At 36.9% G+C, this 20,383-nt stretch overlaps 2 pseudogenes; one reads left to right on the forward strand and one right to left on the reverse strand.

Moving 5' to 3' along the window:
* The window catches only part of LOC112926415 (putative high mobility group protein B1-like 1), a 32,006-nt pseudogene extending 26,518 nt beyond the window's left edge, over positions 1-5,488 (forward strand).
* On the reverse strand, positions 5,394-5,977 carry LOC140597704 (ATP synthase F(0) complex subunit C1, mitochondrial pseudogene; annotated as a pseudogene).
* Between the last annotated feature and the right edge of the window lie 14,406 nt (positions 5,978-20,383).

A 20,383-nucleotide genomic window follows, 5' to 3' on the forward strand; every position in this document is an offset into this window, starting at 1 on the left:
GGTCTCCAGGATCGTGTCCTGGGCCAAAGGCAGGCGCCAAACCGCTGTGCCACCCAGGGATCCCCCTGATAGTCAAATCTTAAGAATAGCTTGATGGCAAAAATGGCAAATTTTATGTTATGTATATTTTACCATAATTTTAAGAAAAGAAAAAAAAAGATAAGATGGGCAATGAGGAGGGCACTTGATGGCATGAGCACTGGGTGTTATACTATATGTTGGCAAATTGAATTTAAATTTTAAAAAATGTAAAAGAAAAAAAATACCTTGAGTTTTCTAGGCACCAAGATGATTCTTTTCCCTGTAATAAGTCTGGATGAGCCTCTTTATAAGAGGCAATTTTGTCAAACCCAGGATGTGTGAGGAACACTGGCATACAGAGAAGTCGAGGATGGGCTGGAAAGAGAAGCACGTTATAGCAGATCAATAAATCTTTGTTGAATGAATTAACGAATTACTTCTGATGATCATTTAGCACTGTCTCATATTTTAAATGCTTGATCCTTTCATCCAATATTTATCCTACTTCTCTGATCCATCAGTTGGAGATCAATCTGACATAAGCCTTGAGAGGTAAATCCTCTCAGATTCCACTAGGAGGGATAAATATTCAACTTGTTCCTGTACAGCAGATTAATCTGAGAGACTAACTTACTCCCATCTCCTGCAAAGATTAGAAAAAGTTGCTTGAGCCTCCAGGAGTTCTCTCATCGATTCTTTTTTTAGTATATGTGCTGCTGAAGCGAGCACATCTCTCCTAAATTCTGTGTGTACTTCTCGTGGTCATAACCTTTCCTTCTAATTTGGTAGCAAATGCAGCTTGACCTAAAAATATCAAAGGAAGACAAAGAAAGCATTTTCTTTCCTCAGAGACTTCCAAAAAAGCAGTTATATTCTAACAAATTCTTAAAGTACAGAGCAAACAACTTAAAACACACAAATAAACTCCAAAAGATGTCCAAATGCAACAATATTTCAAATAGTACAACTCTGACACCAAGTGGTAAAAAAAAAGTATAAACTATGACTAAAAATGCTGAGCTGGTATTTGGAATATTTGGTGACCAAATAATTTGCATAGTCATTGCTGTGTTACTGTTTAAGACGGATTGTCAATACCATCTTCCAACTAATCATTTTTTTAAAAAGAAAAAAAAAAGAACATTAGCATTGCTTCCTAGAGTTGCTAAGAGATTTAAATAAGTTAGTAAAAGAAGAAGAAAACCCTAATGCCTGGTGTACAAGTGCTAAATAAATGTTAACCCTGGTTATTGCCTAATTTTATGTCTGCTAGATAATAGGGACACTAAGCAAGCTGTCCTTGTCCACAAGGGGCAGGAGTGAAGAAGGAAAACAAACAAACAAAAAGCGTTAACAGGTCTATGATAAATATGGTTAGTAGGCGCAGAGAAAGCACACAGAAGGAAGACTTGAATTTCTATCAAATGTTTTCTCTATGAATTGCTCCTTCCCCAGATACAGATCTTTAACAGATGTATTAGCAGTCTGTGACCCTAATCACTGGCCATGTACTATTGACCCAAGGTTGGGTCACCCCTGTCCCCACAAGGGGCCCATCAATTCTTTTCTTATAGAAATTTGCACCTGAAATTTTTATATATTCATTAGTCTGTGATGTCTGCTTGAGCAAAGCATGTAAAATGTTGTGTGGTAAGCTTGTCATTCACACAGAGAAATAGGAAAAGCTTGCCTATGGAGAAAAAAAAAAAAAAACAGAAGTAGAGAGAGGCAGAGATGAGAGAATCCATGTGTCTCCAGAGAAACAGGATTTTCTTTTGAGGAACAAGCTGCCTGGAGTTCTAATGGTTTTCCAACTCTTGGTTCGAGATCAGAAAATGGTCAGAACTGCACCCTGCCCTTGAGTTTTAAGGGATACTTTTATATCTTTGTAATAAATTTACATAATAAAGTTTGTTACTTTCCACTGAAATAATCTTAGTTTAGAAACTGGATAAACTCAGATATTAACTTCTCATCCAATATGTTATTGAATAATTCAAATTTTATTTGTTTAAATATTTGGGTACCACTGTTACATAATTTAATTCTATACTATTGGTCAGATTTTGTTTTTCACTAATCGAGTGGCTGTACTTTTGTAGTATGTAAAAATCTATCAATCTTGATTCTTTGTGAGGAAAGTAGTTATGTAAAATTATAGACCAAAAAAAATCATTTGAATTTAAAATTTTACATTGTAATCATTTCATAATATATACGTGTATCAAATCACATTGTACATCTTAAACGTACACAATGTTATATCTCAATTTCATCTTAATAAAGCCAGAAAAAATTTCATGGTAAAAAAAAACTTTAAAAAATGAAACAGAAATAAAATTTTTGCAAATATTTAACTTGATCCTTTTCCTGGTTGATTAAATTAACATATAGGCAAAAATGAAGTTTATGTTTCACAAGCACAAATATAGTAAGGTGAAATTGACAGAAAAAGAAATTCATCTGGAGTAGAGCAGAGGTCAAGTATGGAAGAGTGTTACATTCCTAGGAACCAGTGCTCCACAGCTTATGCATGTGCACACAGTGGCCTTTACACTTAAGAAGAAATATAAATCAAATTTTGTAAGTAATCTTTAAATCTAGAACACACAGAAAGTTTTAAGAAAGATCTAAAATACCATCACCGAAAGATAATTCCTTTATTTTTCTGTTTAAATATAATTTTTACACAGAATACACAAGTTTTTACCTTTGCCTCTTTCCTAATAATTTGTCCACATTTTCCTCATTTAGTAAGCAATCTCCAAAAATATCACTTTTGAGGACTGAAAGATGGAAGGTGGTAGGAAAAAGAGAAGTTGACTATATAATAGCCTCATTTAGCTACCCCAAGCACCCCACTTTAAAGATGCTCCCATGCTATCCAAAAACTTTAGAGACACAAGACTCTAGGCCAAGTATGGTGCATTTACACACACACACGTTTTATGTCTATATCCCCCCCACAAAAGCATCTGTCCCTAAATTATGTGTGAATGGTAAAAGAAATGAATATTCTCAACTCAGAATAAAAGATACCTTCAAGATATCTACCCAGGTCCCTCAAACCCTTCACATCTGGGTATGATCATCTAGAACTGCTATTCCACATTCTTTGTAAGTCCCTAAGTTTCCTCAATTCTTCTACCTATCTATTAGGGGGAGTTTTGTTCATTGTCACCTCTGGTTTGCTGTTTGTTTCTGCACTGTTTCTGTTTTGACCAAGAACACTCAGGCATAAAACTCAGCCTTTTACTCAATTCAAAGCACATGCCATCACCACTCACCCCTAAAAAGAAAAAGAGAGAAAACTTGCTTGCAAACTTTTCCTGATTCCAGTAAAATTACTGAGAATTGAGAGACACATATCTCAGGAAGAATTTTCATAGTACAGTAGTCCCCCCCCGCCTTATCCATGGAGGATGCGTTCCAAGATCCTCAATGGATGCCTGAAACCACAGATGGTACTGAATGTGGTACATACTATGTACATATTATACACACATACTATGTTTTTTCCTATACATACATACCTTTAGTGAAGTTTAATTTATAAATTATGCACAGTAACAGATTAATAACTAATAATAAATTAGGACAATTATAATAATATACTGTAATAGTTATGTGAATGTATTCTTTCCCTCTCTCTCAAAATATCTTAAGTCTAATTTATATAAGTAATTTCTACATCCAGTGTGGGGCTCAAACTCATGACCCTGAGATCAATAGTTACATGTGCTTCTGACTGAGCCACCCACACAATCCTCAAAATTTCTGATTATACTGAACTCATTGTGCTTCTTTTGATGACATGTGATGATAAAATGCCTACATGGTGAGACGAAGTCAGGTGAATGTATTGTGATGCATCACCATGTTGCCTCAGACTACTAACCAACTAGACAATTAGTCAGAAGCAGGATCGCCTGTTTCCAGACCAGAGTTGTCAGAAAGCAAAACTGCAGATGAAAGAAAACTACCATGCGAATACAATTCAAACAGCTTGGTGGATATTACTATTCATAAAAGTCTTTTTAAGGTTATACTGGTAACTTTTCACCAGTTGTTTTATTCTTATCATGTCTAGACTTCAGGCCATTCCCTTTCATCTCTATCCTATTTCTCAATTCTTTCCTTCCAAATTGTCCCAATGATGGTGGAGAACAAAGGCAAAAGAAATATAGAAAAAACTTAAACTTCCTTAAAACTTATAGCCTATTGACAACTACTTGGGTAGGAAGGGTGACCTTCTTCCAGGAACTCAACAGCCTCAATGTTAATACGTTACCAGAGGCAGGTGCCTGGGTGGCTCAGTCAGTTAAGTGTCTGACACTTGATTTTGGCTTGGGTTCACGATCCCAGGGTTATGAGACTGAGACCATTTTCTGGCCCTGAACTGGGCATGGCTCCTGCTTTGGATTCTGTCTCTCCCTCTCCCTCTGCCCCTTCCCCTTGCTCGCATGTACATGTACTCCCTCTCCCTAAAAAAATAAATACTTTGCTAGAGGCAAAAGGCAAACTTAGCTTGACATTAGCCCAGCCTTCATCCAGGATCTTGTAAAAATCCCTTTGGAAACTTCCTTTATCTTGACCCCCCACCCCAAATATATGTTAGCAATCATCCTCCCCACCCCAAATATGTTAGCAATCATCCTCCAAATATATGACCTACTAATACACATCTGAAGGGTCTCATGACTAAGAGTACTAAACAGAAGTAAATGACCTTTTCCTAACAACAGCTAGCCCCTCAAGGTCCTAGAAATCTTGCTTTTAAATTCCTTAGAGACTTAGGCTATCCCTAACCCTCTCCTAACTTGAAAACATATACTCAGTCACTCCTCGCAACCCCAGTGCAGCTCTTTCTTCCCATGGGTCTATCCACATGCTTTGATAAAATCACCCTTTTTGCACTGAAGACATTTCAAGAATTCTTTCTTGACTATTTGCTCCTGAACCCCAACATTTCACATCACCAAGAGCTCCAAACGGTCCTCCTCTATTATGGAACACTAATCAACAAACCTACAAAGGGATAAGCAGTACAGTAACATCTTTAGTTTAACTGGGTCTAAACTTCTGGTTTAAAGAATGAAGAATAGGGAGGCCCGGTTGGCGTAGTGGTTTAGCGCTGCCTTCAGCCCAGGGTCTGATCCTGGAGACCCAGGATTGAGTCCCACATTGGGCTCTTTGCATGGAGCCTGCTTCTCCATCTGCCTGTGTCTCTGCCTCTCTCTCTGTGTCTCTTATAAATAAATAAAATCTTTTTTAAAAAATAATAAAGAACAAAGAATAAAGTAGTAATACCTTCTCCCAGAAAAAAAAGCACCAAGATGAAAAGAAATGCATAACATATCTTTTTTTTTTTTTTTTTTTTAGAGAAACGTTGTGTTTAATGGTAAAGCTTAACACACTCCAGCATCAGGCATGGCCTGAAGTCGAAGCAGCAGGGACGGGTAGGTGACCCTCACGGAGCCTCACATGGCGAAGAGGATGAGGAAGGCGACCATCAAACAGAAGAGCCCCATGGCCTCAGACAGGGCAAAGCCCAGAATGGCATAGAAGAGCTGCTGCTTGAGAGACGGGTTCCTGGCATAGCCAATGATCAAGCTGCCAAACACTGTCCCAATACCAGCCCCTGAACCAGCCACACCAACTGTGGCAGCCCCAGCGCCAATAAACTTGGCTGCTGTGTCAATGTCCCGGGAGACAACACTGGTCTGGAACTCCCGTCGGGCCACCTGGAGTGGGGAGCTGCTGTAGGATGGCTGTTTAGATGGGATCTCTGGCCTACTCAAGAAGGAGGCAGACAAAGGCCTGATAAGATCCCTGGTACAGCAGCGGATCAGAGCCGGACGAATGAGTAATGCCCCGGTGGTCTGCATTTTCTCAGTCTGCACTCCCACAGCCCCGCGGCCCCTAATCCGACCACGGCGCTTGCCCGGCTCAAGGTCCGCTTGCCCGGCTCAAGGTTGCATAACATATCTTTGATGAGACTAGAGACAACTGATATTCAAAACACAATATAGTTGAAAAAGAGGCCAAAACCACAGAAGACAAAGTCAAAAAGAAACAGAAAGAAGGTATTTGTTGTTACAAATCTCAGAAATAACAAGCAATGTATACTTCTCACAGGTAAAGGACACTGTATGAGTCAACGTTCTCCAAAAACACCAGAACCATTTGGATATTATAGATATCTATAGTACGTCATATATATGTGTGTGTGTGTGTGTGTATATATATATATATATATATATATGATGTATTATAAAGAATTAGCTCCTGCAATTATGGAGGCTAGCAATGTTACAAGATTTCCTTCTCCTTCCATGCCCCAGGTTCTTAGACATGCTGCTTCAAGGAATGAAGAGTGGTGTGCAGCAAAGCAAGGTTTATTGAATGATAGTAAAGTGATAATACAAAGTTCCTGGGTAGCCCCGGTGGCACAGCGGTTTAGCAGCCCAGGGTGTGATCCTGCGAGACCCAGGATGGAGTCCCATGTCAGGCTCCCTGCGTGGAGCCTGCTTCTCCCTCTGTGTCTCTGTCTCTCATGAATAAATAAATAAAATCTTTAAAAAAAAAAATACAAAGTTCCTGAAGAGGGAGGAACCCGAGAGAGTTGCCATGGAGTTTCTAAGTCTAGAGTTTTTTTATAGGCTGGTTGGCAGGCTGTTTTAATTTGATTAACCGTTAATTTGATTAACCTTCCCTGCACCTGTCATCCAATCAGGTTTTTGTCATCTATTTATCACACGGGAAAGGGTGGGGAGCTCCTTGCAGGGTGGTGGTAAATCCTTTTAAGGGTGCTTTCTTCTTAAGGTGGGGGTGGGGGAGGTCCTGTCCCTGTCTGCTTTTCTTCTAACTATACTTCATCAGCAAGTCTTAAGATCTGCTGGCTAAATCAGCAAGTTGGAGGCCCAAAGAGCTGGTGATTTAGTTTCAACCTGAATCTAAAGATCCAAGAAAGAGGAGAGGTGTTGTAATTCCTGCCCAAAGATCCACAGGCTCCAGACCTAAGAAGATGCTTTAGTTTGATTCCAAAGACAGGCAGGAAAACTTCTCTCTTACTTGGGTGGGGTCAGATGTTTTGCTCAATTCAGGCCTTCCATTGAGTGGATGAGACTCCCTCATATTAGGAGGGCAATTCACTTTAGTCAGAGTCTACCACTTAAATGCTAATATCATCCAAAAACATCCTCACAAAACACCCAGAATAATGTTTGACCAAATATCTGGGCACCTCATGGCCTAGTCAAGTTGACACACGTAAAATCAACCATCATAGATACACACTGAAGTATAAAGCTGAAATCCTGTCAAAAAACAGGAGTCATAGCAATGCCTAACCAGTACCAAGATCACTCTTTTTATTTCCAAAAGCAGAAAAGGAAGTGCTAAATGATGAGTAACACTGGAAAGACCAAATCTGTAAGGAGTCTTCCAGCCCCCCACTCCCCCATCCCCCCAACACTGGAAATGGAAGGGAGGGAGGGATAGAGGGAGGGAGGGAGGGAGGAAGGAAGCAAGGAAGCAAGGAAGGAGAGGAGAGGAGGAAGGAGGGAGGAAGATGAGGGTGTGAAGGGAAGGAAGGAGAGGAAAGGGGAGAAGAGAGGAGAGGAAATGGGAGAAGAGAGAAGAGGAAGAAAGACTAAGTAGGTCTAAGGAAACTTTTTTCAAGCCTGAAATACAGCCCTGAGGCCTTATCCACATAAGCTGCCCCAAGATGGGCCACTTTGGCATGAAGACTTTTTTTTTTTTAAGTAAGCTCCACGCCCAGTGTGGAGCCCAAAACAGGGCTCAAACTCAGGACCCTGGGATCAAGACCTGAGCTGGGATCGAGTCAGATGCTTAACCAACTGAGCCACCCAGACACTCTAGCATGAAGATTATTTTGAGTTAAAAAGCAATCAAAGCCCAGTAGATTCAGGATATCTCTTTACCTTCCCTACAACTGCCTAAAAGAATTTAGATAGAGAACCTGCTTTAGGAAGAGGGCTATCACCATTGATGCCTACATTATGATGTAAGCTAGGTATGGAAAACGGGAGGAACCTAGCAAGGTCTGTTTGATCAAAGTCCTCTCTTTGTCACACTGCTTCTAAGTGACCCAACAAACATTTGTTTACCAAATATTTACTCTTTCTCATTCTTCTGAAGTTTGCATTCCTTCCCTTTTGAAGACCCAGACTCTTACCCCTTTCTGAGTTCATTATAACATATACCTCATTTTGCCTGATGTGTTGGAATTTCTGTGTCTATGTGGATTCTCATCAGTAGATATGTTATTAAATTTGATTTTCTCCTGTTAATCTGCCTCTTGTCAATTTGATTCTTAGTCCAGCTAGAAGGACCTTGAAGGGGACTGGAATTCTTGTTCCCCAGCAGCCTCCAACAAAATCTGGACCTAGAAAATTTCACTTGTGTCACAGGTGAAAAATTAAAAAAAAAAAAAATTAAAAAAAAAAAAGCAGAACATAACTCATTCATGTGATAGTATATCACAAAGGAAAAAGTGAGAAAATGAACAGTAAAAGGGGCAAATAAGGAGTATTCCAAAAATACTGCCAAAGGTCATATGAAAATTATGATAAAACGTTTTGCCAAAGATTTTATTTTATTTTAACCAATGTGAAGCTTGAACTCACAACCCTGAGATCAGAAGTCGCATGCTCTGGGCAGCCTGGGTGGCTCAGTGGTTTAGCATCGCCTTCAACCCAAGGTGTGGTCCTGGAGTCCCACATTAGGCTCCCTGCATGGAATGGAGCCTGACTCTCCCTCTGCCTCTCTCTGTGTCTCTCATGAAAAAATAAATAAAATCTTAAAAAAAAAAAAAAAAGTCACATGTTCCACCAATTGAGCCAGCCACGCACCTCAAAAGGGCAGACGAGGAGTATTTAGAATAACACCACATGAGGCATATGAAAATTATGATTAAACATTTTGACAAAAATTTTAAAACATACTGAAATTTTTAGCTAGGATGCAACAGGAAGTTATTCAAATAAGAGGGCTGAAGGCTGTCAGTAGAAGGGAGGAAAGAAAAGGACAAAAAAACCCCAAAAGGACAAAAACTGTTAAAGAACCAACAGTTCCAGAAAAGGCCACACTCAACTAGGTGTCCCACTGATAGCCCCTTGTTAGATGTGTCTTACCTGATAACCCCTTACTTGAGCCTGTTTAAGCTGGATAAGAGCTGAGGACTTGCATAGAAGCCTCCAGAGTTATCCCATATTACCTTTAGCTTATTGTACTACCCAGGATGTCCTCCTACTGGCAGAATTTTCTGCCATTTTTTGAACATATGATGCATGTTCTAGCATGTTGACATGCTAGACATGTACAATTGAACCTATGTTCCTATGCAAACTCTCTGCCCCCAATACACTGAATAAAAATTTTCTGTACTAACTCCACATAGAGACAGTCTTTCATAGCTATCTCTGTGTCTCTTGTAACAAATAATAAATTTTTTTGTTTTGATGCCCCCCCAAGCAGTGAACCCCTTAAATTGTTATAAAATAATTGTTTCTATTAAGCAAGAATATAAAACAAAGATAGGAGAGCCCTGGAAAGAGAAGAGACAGTATTAAACCATACACTACTGACTAATAAAGTATTGGCCAATTTAATCAAGAAAAAAACTGGAAGAAAGCAAAAATACAGTAAGAGGAAAATAATCATAGATAAAAAAGAAATTTAAATAATTTGAGGCTAATTTGTTCATATCAAATATTTTAAAAACTAGATAAAATGGATAATTTTCTAAGACAGTAAAATTTACCAAATCAGGCTCCAGAAATTATAGAAAATCTAAATAAACCAATGATCATAGAGGTGACAAAAGAAAACTGTTAAAGAGAACTCTCAAAAAAAAAAAAAACTAAACATGTAAACAAAGAAAGCCCTAATGAATTCACGAGGAAATACTACTAAATCTTTAAAGAATAGATTATTCCAATCAGACAAGTGGTGATAGAGCAGTCCGGGTCGCTCAGCGGTTTTGCGCTGCCTTCATCCCAGGGCGTGATCCTTGGAGACCCGGGATGGAGTCCCACATTGGGCTCCCTGCATGGAGCCTGCTTCTCCCTCTGCCTGTGTCTCTGCCTCTCTCTCTCCTCTCTCTCTCCCTCTCTCTCATTCTGTGTCTCTCATGAATAAAAAAGACCAGTGGTGGTAAAACAAGAAAGGAATTAATTTCAGTGAGGCCAACATCAGGAAAATAGTATATTGACTCCAAAGCTCAGAAAATACTTTACAGTTTATAGAAGGGAAATATGGGACAAAGGTCGGTGGGCAGTTGGGAGGTAAAAGTTGTAGATCATTGTCTTGGGATCACCCAGGTGGGGTTTTAATTGCTTGAGGGGGTAGTTTCATTCTCATCACAGGATATTTTGCCCATGGGTCTTTTGCCCAGGTTAAATGATAAGGTGGAAAGAAGTTAATCAATTAGCAAGTACAGACTGGGATCAATAATGGTAGCTAAAGTCCTCTTTCACATAGACAAGGAAAATTTAACATTGTTTTTTATAAACCAAACACAATATTGATATTAAAACTTAACAAAGATTGCACAAAAAAGAAAACTAAGGCCAGTATTATTTATAAATATCACTTCAAAAATGCTAAATATACAATTAACATAGAGCCGAGCAGCACATTAAAAGAAAAATACACTATGATCAAGTATGGTTTACTCCAGGAATGCAAAAGGTGAATCAGTATTTCAGAAAGTCTTTCTAAATATGACACAAACCCAGTGACCAATAAATAAAAGATTTATAAATTCAACCACTTAAAAAAATCTAAAGTATTGCACATTAAAGCTAGCATAAACAAAAATATATTGGGAGGAAAATATTTGCAATTCATATCACTGAAAAATTGCTGGTATGTCTGTACTTACATCTCTTATAAATCAGTAAGAAGCCTAACAGCCTCATAGAAAAATAGGTAAATTGTATCAAGAAGAATTCATAAATACAAACGATTCCTTTACTACTAAAAAAGTTGTCTACCTCCTTCATGATAAGATAATAGCAAAAGAACTCTTGAATTGAACACCAATAAAAATTAATTTAAAAAAAAAAGAACTCGAGTTAATTTTTTATCTACATATTGGCAAAGATAAAATAATTGATACACTCTTTCCATTGTAAATTGGCACAACCTCTATGAAAGGCTACTTAATATCTATCCAATCATAAAAGTATCTACTCTCTGGCCTGACAATTGCACCATTATAATTTATTCTCCAAATATATCTATTTATTTGCAAAATCATGCCTAAGATTAATCACACCAGTTTTACTAATGCTATTAAGGGGTTTAAAATAATTTAAATGACCATCCCCACCATTAGGAACTAATTAATAGACTATGGTGCATCGCATAATGTAATGCTATGCAGCTGGAAAAATGTGGGATTTAACATAACACCCAGCAGAATACCTTGCATGTAGCTAGTAAATAAATCACTAAGCAAATGGAAGGAAGGAGCAAACAGGGAAGGAAGGAAGGAAGGAAGGAAAAAAACAAGAGAGCTCTATGTACTGATGTAAAGTAACTTCTGAGAGATATATTAAGTGAAAACACTTAGGTACAGAAAAGTATGTATGGTATATTAAGAAGTGAAAAATGACATCAACATATTTATTTGGTATATATCTTGGGAAGAACACACAGGAAACATAAGAGTAATTGTCTCTGAGGAGGGCTCTCAAGAACTAGAAATAAAAGCAGGCAAGCTACTATTTTTTTTTAAGATTTTATTCATTTATTCATGACAGAGAGAGAGAGAGAGAGAGAGAGAGAGGCAGAGACACAGGCAGAGGGAGAATCAGGCTCCCTGCAGGGAGCCCCACCTGGGACTCGATCCCAGGTCTCCAGGATCACACCCCAAGCTGAAGGTGGCGATAAAACCGCTGAGCCTCCGGTGCTGCCCCAGCAAGATACTATTTTCATTTTGAATTTATAACCACAGAGTTGTACAATATACCACTAAAGAAAGTTTTAATATTTTTGTTTTAAATAATTTTTAAATACCCCCGAAATAGAATTCATATTCATTGAAAGGTGGTTTGGGATATAAATATATTTTGGCCAAAAAAGAAACCATCTTGTAATCTATCTGTGCCCTTTCTGATCCATTCTCCATCCTCCTTGGGTTAAGTTGGAGACTTGAGGGAAAAAGCACAGTGAGCTTTGGGTATTATTTGCCTGGTTCCTATCCTTTATAGTCATTCCAAGAAGAGCTGTCTTAATCTACCCTTTGTCCTGTTATGAGGCCCTCCACCAAGAGCCTGATGTGTGTGTTCCAGTGCTAACTCCTTTTTTCCCCACTCCCAAACCCATCACACCACACACATGACTACACAGGGATGGTAGCAGTCCCATCACACTCAGAATAAGATTGCTCCATTCTTTGTTGCTTCCTTGTACCCTGACCACATATTCATAAATAATTCCTCTTCAAAACTCTCCTCAAATTACATAATTTGAATATGTCATTTCATGGCAAGCCTCAACTCATAAATCATTTGAAGCCTTACCAGTAGTTCTTCAACTAATATTTACACTGTCTCTCAACTCTTCTCTCCTTTTTCTCTGAAGATGCAATTCAAGACTCATTTAGCTTCACACTGATACTCTTCTTTCTTTATATTTCACAGAACTGACTAAAACATGTACAGAATCCTTTTTTCTTCATTTTTCACTTCTACATTCAAATCATTTTCAATTTGGAAAGTCATTTTTGAAAGAGGCTTTTTCATCTCCATATAAACTAGTCAATATTTTCCAGCCCCAGGTGATTTATAGATTTGCCTGACTGAGTAAGTGACCAGGATGGAAAATTAGGAGCCCTATGTTAGGCAGCAGGGCCCACCTCATAGGCGTGTGACCTGTGTAGTCAGACAGGAACCCATACTCAGAAGGGCTCCATACTTAGTTTAATGTAGTGCTATCACCATCTTGAAAATATCAACTTTTTTTTTTTTTTTAACAGAGAGCTATGTGTTTTTATTTTTTCACTGGGTCCCACGAATATGTAGCCAGTCATGGCAGACAACCTCTAAGATGGCCCACAAAGATCCCTATTTTCTAGTCATACCCTGTGTTATCCCTTCCCGCTTAGCATGGGTTGGACCTAGTGACTGACCTCCCACAAATAGAATATAAAGTAATGAAATGTCACTTCCAAGATTAGTTTACAAAGAGACTATGGCTTCCATTTTGTGATCTCCCTTTCTCTCTCTCTCTTTCTCTCTCTCCGTATCACATTGACCCCTAGGTTAATTCTCAAACCTAGTTTCCAATATAGTTTTTTCTCAGGTTATCTCTGTATGAATGGCTCAGCATGGCAAGGAAACCTATTCTCTTAAAAAATTCAGCTAATGTGAAGCATCAACACTGGTAAGTAAAGACAATGATAAATACAAATATTATATCCAAAAATATGTTATTAATTTTGTATTAACACTGGACCATATTTTCAACTTTTTGCTTTCTTTGAAATGCAAATTTGGTTCTTTATTTTCTTTCATTATAAACAGTTGAAAAAGAATTTTATTTTATTTTTTATTTAAAAATTTTAGTTAGCTAACATACACTAGTCAACTTCTTGCTTTTAATCTCTTATAGCACCTAATTCAGTCATAAATGAAATACTTCTTTACTAGTACATAGTTGTGAGAGGAAAGGAGAGTGTGTGAAGAAGGAAGGAGGATTTTATTCATTTGAAAGATAGGCATTATTCTTAACATTTTGCTTACAATTTCCTAATAATCCTGATTATTTTATGCATTCTTGCTTAACCAATTTTCATGCATCCAAAGATAAAACATAAACAGGAATTAGCAACATTTTTAAACACATGATATAATTCTACATGCTTGCATACCAATGAAATTATTTGCATAAAAATTTTAAACTGTCAAAAAAAACCATGTGTAAGGTATTAATCCCATCGTAATTACTATTACTTATTATCAAAACTGACCTTCCTAGTGACCTACACTTTGTAAAAGCAATCTTAAAGTTAACAACAAGATAAAGCAAGGAATTCAGAAATCCGTATTTCCTCTGTTAAAATGTTTCATATCTTGAAGTGATTACCTGTGATATCAAAGAGTGTGTTTGTATATATAAAATAATTAATGCTTAGAACCTCGTGTTCTGTGGACAGACTTCAAGGGGATCCATAAGCCCTCTTTGCCTTTTTTAGTATCAAAAACAGTTTCCTTATTTTTAAAATATCAACTCACATTTAATAAATTAATATTATATTTGATGAAAAGTCACAAAATCATTTCTATATGGTAAAGTTAAAAAAAAAAAAAAAAGACCCTGCAGATACATTAAGGATTCAGTTGAGGCTACCATAGAAATACTTAGTCCTAATTGTGTGGCATTTGTAGACTTAAAATCTTGAACACGAGCATCCAATTAAATACAGCATACTGAAAATATAGAATTTACTGTCTTTCCCTCCTGAAACCCCACTAAAATGACAGTAAACAGATTTTTTTAGCCATAAGGAGACAGAGGATGTGTAAAAAAAAATCATAGCAACAACATTTTGGAGGCTGGAAAGCAGATGGATGAGTGATAATTGACTTCACAAACCTGAGAATACTAAAACCTAAGCCAACATAAGGGAAATACAGAAAGAGACTGCAGGATCCCAGCAATGCTCAGAAAATTGAAGCTTCAATTACATTTGAAAGTCAAAGCTGGTACAGATGGACCTTGAAAGATTGAAACACTATAGTTAGAAAACCCCCTCACCCTCATTCCTGACACCTCTCTCAATACCCAAGACACCTCATCCCAACCCTGGAAGACAGCTAAAGATTTGTTCTCTGAAAAATTGAACCAGAGACTTTAAACTCAGGGATAAGATACTGAAACAAGATGATCGGGTGAAAATTAACTTGATGAATAATGAGATCTTTGACCGTGTTTCCAGGAGAGCAGAGGGTTTCTTTTAGCCCAGGAGAAATTAATTAAAGATCCTGATATCAGGCACTGCCAGATGATCCTACAATAAAGTTCACCTGTTGACTAGTTCTCCATACAGATCCAGAACTTCAAATAACCTTGCATTGCCTTACCATTTAACATGAGTGGATGGCCAAGGATAACCAGATATTTGAGGAAAAGTCTCATGAAGACAGTAATGAGAATGAGAATGAGAAATAAAAGGAACTTGGGATAACAAGATATGCAGAAAGAAGAATACAGCATTCAAGACTTTTTAAATTATTTTTAAAGATTTTTTTATCTTTTTTAAGATTTTTTAAAAGATTTTATTTATTTATTCACACACAGAGAGAGAGGCAGAGACATAGGCAGAGGGAGAAGCAGACTCCATGCAGGGAGCCCGATGTGGGACTCAATCCCAGGACTCCAGGATCACATCCTGAACTGAACGCAGGCGCTCACCAGCTGAGCCACCCAGGCGTCCCCTTTTTTTTAATTCTTAGAAATAAAAATGTAAAAGCAGCTTCCTCTTCTGTTCATGACATTGTAAGTGGTTCCAGACTATCCCTCACAACATTTTAAAGAAAGAACAACAACAACTATGCAACTGGACAAAATGTATGGAAATCAGATGTTCAACAACTGGAGTACACAATAGTGATCCCTAAGAAAAGGGAAATATACAAGGTGAATGAACCACACATTTGACCGAACTTTCCCTTGGAAGCACATCCCAGACTATGGCATAGAGAGGTGGAGGACAAGTATAATACAGAGGCTGAACTGCCTTTGAGGAAATAGAAATCAGAGTTCAAGTCTGTTGAGGATGTAATTGGTGGAATAGGGTGCTAGAAGAGAAGGAGCTATGAAGGGAATGAGCCCTAGAAATATGCATCAAAGTCTCCTTAAGTACTACTAAAAGATGAGATAGGGCTAAGCCTGGCAGAGACCAACTACAGGAGAGCTGAGAACTGAAGGGAAATTCTAGAGAGCTGCATAGTCCAAGACATGACAGAATTCCACCTGGCAGAGTGGAGAAACTTCACTGAATAGCCTAGGCATTCAATCAAGATCACAGAAAGTCCACACATTACCACACATTACAAGTAGGGTTGCTTAAGCTGTAGAGCAAAGGCTACTCTGTATCTGCCCTAATCACACTGAAAAATAAGCCTCAAAAATATCAAGTTCCTTTGGCAAATAAATTGAGTAAAAAACCCAGTCCTCTTGAAAGGAAGAAAAAACCTGGGCTTATAATGATGTATCAAACACAATAACCAATAAAAAATTTTAAATTCCTAGGCATACAAAGAATCATGAAAATGTTACCATAAGCAGGGGAAAAAAAAAACACACAACAGAGATTGAAACACTCAAGAATGGCAAAATATGGGTTATTAGTAGCAAAGAATTTTAAAGCAGCTTTTATAAATGTATTTACTTTTAAACATTTTTAAAAGTATTATTTTAAGTAATCTTTATCCCCAGTGTGGTGCTCAAACTCATGACCCTGAGATCAAGAGTTGCATGCTCCACTGGTTGAGCCAGCCAAGTGCCCCTATAAATGTATTTATGGATTTAAAGGACAAGATAAGCTATGAGTGTAAAGATGGGGGAAAGCTCAATAGAGAAATTGAAACTTTATAAAAGAATCAATTCTGGAACTTAAAAATACAATATCTGAAAAGAAAATTTTACTGAGATTGTTTTAACAGCAGGTTAGACATTGCAGTAGAAAAAAATCAGGGAACTTAAAAACAGGGCAGAGAACAACAGCAAAATATCCAAATTGAAGCACAGAAAGAAAAAATGTTGAATATAATTATGAGCACCTCCATGACTTGTGAGACAAATCAAAAAGTCTAAAATGTAAGTGAAGTCCTAGAGGGGACAGAGATTGAAGCAGAAAAATATATTTGAAGAAATAATAGTGAAAGTGTTTCCAAATTTAATAAAAACTAGCAACCTACAAATCCAAGAAGCTCAATGCACTCTTAGCAATGTAAATTAAAAAAAAAAAAGCCACAGCTATATATACAAAGGAAGTAAAAGCACTTTCTCAAAGAGATAACTGCACTTCTATGTTCATTGCAGCATTATCCATAATAACCTAGACATGGAAACAATCTAAATACCCAATGATGAATGAATGGATAAAGAAAATGTGATTTTATATATATTATAATATGTAATTATATTATATATTCATCCAATAATATTCTTATTACATATGAATACAACATATATGGATTATAATATTTTATAAATAATTATATTATGATATTTGTGATATAATATATAATAAATCCCAAGAACTAGGATTTAAGGACAACACTTTGGGAGTAATCCAGCTCTGCTCTCTGCCAGAATCTTATTTGCTTCTTCCTGGAGGGAATGATGGGAAGATAATGTTGTGGTGAAGTTGAAAAAAAAAAAAAGTTCTACAAACATACCTACAGGAAGAAAACTATTATACCAAGCAGGGTGAAAACACTTATGCTCCAGTAGCAAATGAAGAACATGGCACAATTTTATTAAAGTTAAGTCCTGAACATGGAGAAAAGGTGAACCGGCTCTTTAGTACAAAAATTAAGAGCTACCAAAATATACTAGTAGCTGATCATATTAGCTTATCTGCATATCCTTAAGAGAATTTTAAATCTAGGGGCACCTGGGTGGTGCAGCTGGTGAAGTAGCTCTTGGCTTCAGCTCAAGTCTGATCTCAGGGTCATTAGATGGAGCCCTGAATTAGGCTCCATGCTCTGCATGTAGTATGCTTGAGTTTCTCTCCCCCTCTGCCTCTGCCTCTCTCCCTGCTCTCTCTCTCTCTCTTTAAAATAAATAAATAAATCTTTAAAAGAGAAGAATTTTAAATCTGATAAAGACATTTGAAAAACTGCATAAATAAATGATTTAGATATATAATTATATTATAATTACATATATTCATTAAATATTGTGAAGCTATTAAAAAGAAGGAAATTCTTCCATTTGCAACAGCATGAATGGACCTAGGAGGCATTATGCTAAATGAAGTCAGACAGAGAAAGACAAATACTGCATGATTTGACTTATATGTAGAATCTAAAAGAGCTGAACTCATAAAAACAGAGAGTAGATGGTGGTTGTCAGGGGTTATCAAGTAGGGGAAATGGAGACATATTGGTCAAAGGATACAGATTTCCAGTTATAAGATGATCTGAGGATCTAATATTCAGTATGGTGACTGTAGTTAACAATACTATATTATATACTTGAAAGTTTCTAAGAAATTGGATCTTAAATGTTCTTGTCGCAAAAAAAGTAGATGTGTGAGGTGATAGAGGTGTTAACTAACCTCATTGTGATAATCATTTCACAATATATATGTATATCAAAACATTACATTATGCACTTTAAACTTATACAATGTTATATTTCACTAAACCTGGGGGGGGGGATCTCAATAAGAAAAAAGAAAGAGAACCACAGTATAGTCAAATTACTGAAAACCAAGAATAAAAAAACAATCTTAAAAGCCTCCAGAGGAGGGGAAAAAAAACACCACATTACATGCAGGGGGAAAATGATAACCATTAAGACTGAGTTCTCATAAGAAACACTGCAAGCAGGAAGAAAATGAAATGACATCTTTAAATTGCTATAAGAAAAATAAAACTAGAATTGAACCTACAATTCCATGTTCAGTAGACATTGAAAATATCCTTCAAGGGTCACCTGCCTGGCTTAGTCGGTAGAGCATGCAACTCTTGATCTTGGGGTTGTAAATTGAGCCCCATGTTGGGTGTATTTTATTTATTTTAAAAATAAAATCTTAAAAAAATATATCTTTCAAAAATGATGGTAGAAGAATACACTTATGGTGACGAGCACTGAGTAATATATAGAATTGTTGAGTCATTATATCATATACATGAAATTAATAAAACATTGTATGTTCATTATACTCAAAAAATTTTAATGGTATAAAAAAAGATGGTAAAATAAAGATATTACAGATAAAATGTGAGTTTGCCACAAGAAAATCTCCACTACAAGAAATGTTAAAGGAAATTCTTCAGGCTGAAAGAAAATGATATCAAATGAGAACTCAGAACTGCATGTAGAAATGAAAAGCACCAAAAATAGTAGATACTTTCCCACTGCCTAAAGTCTTACAGGACTTGACTGAGTTCATCACCCACTCCCTACTTGTTAGCAATTAGAAAAGCAACTTCATCCAGCACTCAAACAAACCCATGTAGCATGGAAACTTTTGGTTCAGCAGTAGCTATACAATTGGACTTGTAAAAAAAACAACCTAAATAAATTATCTAATTAGAGCACTAATTTCAATAGCAGAAGTTCATCCGTGCTATGCCAGACAGTAGGAATTTCCAAATTTGAGCAATGTTCATAGATTAAATGACAGTAACATCTTTCCTGCAGCCAATAAATAATATTCTACCTAGAAGTTTATCCTATTCTAATCTACCTAATAAAGTCCTCCTTTTTTTTAAGGGTTTTACTTACTTACTTACTTACTTACTTACTTACTTACTTACTTGAGACAGAGAGAGAGAGCATGAGCAGGGGGAGGGAGAGCAGCTGAGGGAAGGGGAGAAGGAGTCTCAAGCAGATTTCGTACTGAATATGGAGTCCAACGGGGGCTTGATCTCATGACTCAGATCATGACCTGAGCTGAAATCAAGAGCTGGACACCCAACTGACTAAGCCCGCCAGGCACTCCTAAAGTTCTTATTTGAAAGATTATGGGGAAAGGAAAGATAGCAAACTTTAAAAATTCAATGGAAGAGTTGGAATATAAAGTTGAGGAAATCTCCCGGAGCACAGAAGAAAAAACAAAAAAGTGGATGAAAAGTAGAAAAGATTAAGAAAATAAGAGGATTGACGTAGAAGTTTCAACAGCCTACAAGTAAGAGTTCCAGAAAGAAAGAACAGAGAAACAGAGAAAAGAACATTTCTTTTAAAAGAAATACTTCAAAGAAATAAAGAAATAATTCAAGAAAACTTCTCACAATTTTTTAAATTGAAAGAGGCTAATATATACCCCAGCATAATAAATGAAAAGAGATCTATTCCAGGATTTAGTATCATAAAATTTCAGAACAGAGATTCTGAGGTGAGAGAGGAAAAGGACATATGAAAAGAATCAGGAATCAAGAAGACATCAACTGCTCAACTGCAACTCTGACTCTTTTAAAATTTTAAGGTAAATACATTTCTACCCTAGAATTACATGCCTAGCCAAGCTTGTAAATTAGTACAATGATCAATCAAGGACATTTTTAACACATTTAATATCTCAAAAAACTTATCTCCCATCACTCTTTGCATTAGTTATCAACTGCTGCATAATATATTCCCCTAAAACTTA

This window comes from Vulpes vulpes, chromosome 1, assembly GCF_048418805.1.
Source record: "Vulpes vulpes isolate BD-2025 chromosome 1, VulVul3, whole genome shotgun sequence".
NCBI lineage: Eukaryota > Metazoa > Chordata > Mammalia > Carnivora > Canidae > Vulpes > Vulpes vulpes.